Source organism: Triturus cristatus, chromosome 11 (assembly GCF_964204655.1).
Source record: "Triturus cristatus chromosome 11, aTriCri1.1, whole genome shotgun sequence".
Taxonomy (NCBI): domain Eukaryota; kingdom Metazoa; phylum Chordata; class Amphibia; order Caudata; family Salamandridae; genus Triturus; species Triturus cristatus.
This window is the reverse complement of record NC_140594.1, coordinates 98530720-98533219: the sequence shown is the minus strand read 5'-3', so window position 1 is coordinate 98533219 and position 2500 is coordinate 98530720.

Here is a 2500-nt window from a genome sequence, read left to right as displayed (position 1 = left end):
TCCGAGAGGCGAATGGACCCTCATCGGGACTTCCAGGCCTGGCCCTGCCATCTGGTCGTCCCATTGGAAAGCATTGCGCGCGACCAGATGGCCGAGGGGAAAGGCGCCACCAGATGGCTGGCAACTGAAAGGACTCCCGCCTGCCCAGCCACCCACCCACCCACCAGGGGCTCGGGGTGGGACTCTGCTTCCCGGCTGGGCCTCAGGCACGGGGAGGACCACCGGAGCTCTCGGGGCCTGGGCGCCCGGGGGAGGGGGGGGAGAGGACTGCCCGGGACCCGTGGAGCCCGTTTCTGGGCACTTTGCAATGCCGCGGCCCGGAGGAGGGAAGCCCCGGAGGCCTGGGAAGGATGTTGCCCGGGCGTAGCCCGTCTGGTCCCCGGCAATGAACCGCACAGCCCCGGCATGGGTGTTCCGGCATACCCTGCCCCTACTAATCCGGAGGAAGGATACCCCCCTTTCTTGTAACTCGCGCGCTGCGAGTGACGGAGGGGACCCTAGGGGCGAACGCGCCCGGCCTCCTGGAGCCCTGGCTGGGATCCGGGAGGCAAATGGACCCTCATCGGGACTTCCAGGCCGGCCCGGCCATCTGGTCGCCCCCATTGGAAAGCACTGCGCGCGACCAGATGGCCGAGGGGAAAGGCGCGACCAGATGGCCGGCAACTGAAAGGACTCCCGCCTGCCCACCCACCAATGGCTCGGGGTGGGACTCTGCTTCCCGGCTGGGCCTCAGGCACGGGGAGGACCACCGGAGCTCTCGGGGCCTGGGCGCCCGGGGGGTGCGGAAAGGACTGCCCGGGACCCGTGGAGCCCGTCCCTGGGCACTTTGCCATGCCGCGGCCCGGAGGAGGGAAGCCCCGGAGGCCTGGGAAGGATGTTGCCCGGGCGTAGCCCGTCTGGTCCCCGGCAATGAACCGCACAGCCCCGGCATGGGTGTTCCGGCATACCCTGCCCCTACTAATCCGGAGGAAGGATACCCCCCTTTCTTGTAACTCGCGCGCTGCGAGTGACGGAGGGGACCCTAGGGGCGAACGCGCCCGGCCTCCTGGAGCCCTGGCTGGGATCCGGGAGGCAAATGGACCCTCATCGGGACTTCCAGGCCGGCCCGGCCATCTGGTCGCCCCCATTGGAAAGCACTGCGCGCGACCAGATGGCCGAGGGGAAAGGCGCGACCAGATGGCCGGCAACTGAAAGGACTCCCGCCTGCCCACCCACCAATGGCTCGGGGTGGGACTCTGCTTCCCGGCTGGGCCTCAGGCACGGGGAGGACCACCGGAGCTCTCGGGGCCTGGGCGCCCGGGGGGTGCGGAAAGGACTGCCCGGGACCCGTGGAGCCCGTCCCTGGGCACTTTGCCATGCCGCGGCCCGGAGGAGGGAAGCCCCGGAGGCCTGGGAAGGATGTTGCCCGGGCGTAGCCCGTCTGGTCCCCGGCAAGGAACCGCACAGCCCCGGCATGGGTGTTCCGGCATACCCTGCCCCTACTAATCCGGAGGAAGGATACCCCCCTTTCTTGTAACTCGCGCGCTGCGAGTGACGGAGGGGACCCTAGGGGCGAACGCGCCCGGCCTCCTGGAGCCCTGGCTGGGATCCGGGAGGCAAATGGACCCTCATCGGGACTTCCAGGCCGGCCCGGCCATCTGGTCGCCCCATTGGAAAGCATTGCGCGCGACCAGATGGCCGAGGGGAAAGGCGCCACCAGATGGCCGGCAACTGAAAGCAGCCATAGTGGTAGGGCTCCCTGCCTGCCCACCCACGCAGGGCTCCAGGGCTCTGCACCAGGGACCCTTGTCCCGGGCAGACGGACACTTGTCAGGCCGCAGGACGGGGACTCCCACGCCCCAGGCCCTGACCGAAACCCAGGCCCCGGGGCCGGTCGCTGCTTCTCAACCCAGCCAGGCCGGGGAGCCTCCTTCGGGCACACGGACCCTAGCAAGGCCCGGGGAGAGCCTCCCCGGGCCCCGGTGGACACCCTGTCCCCAGCTCCCGGACACTCGGCTGGCTTGCGGGACAGGGGGCTCCCGCACCCCGGGACGGAGCTCCAGCACCGGGCCCAGCTTCCTGGACCCCCAGCCAGGCCGGGGAGAGCCTCCCTGGGCCCCGGTGGACACCCTGTCCCCAGCTCCCGGACCCTCGGCTGGATTGCGGGACAGGGGGCTCCCGCACCCTGGGACGGAGCTCCAGCACCGGGCCCGGGACCAGCTTCCGGACCCCCAGCCGGGCCGGGGAGAGCCTCCCCGGGCCCCGGTGCACACCCGTCCCCAGCGCCCGGACCCTCGGCTGGCTTGCGGGACAGGGGGCTCCCGCACCCTGGGACGGAGCTCCAGCACCGGGCCCGGGACCAGCTTCCGGACCCCCAGCCGGGCCGGGGAGAGCCTCCCCGGGCCCCGGTGCACACCCGTCCCCAGCGCCCGGACCCTCGGCTGGCTTGCGGGACAGGGGGCTCCCGCACCCTGGGACGGAGCTCCAGCACCGGGCCCGGGACCAGCTTCCGGACCCTCAG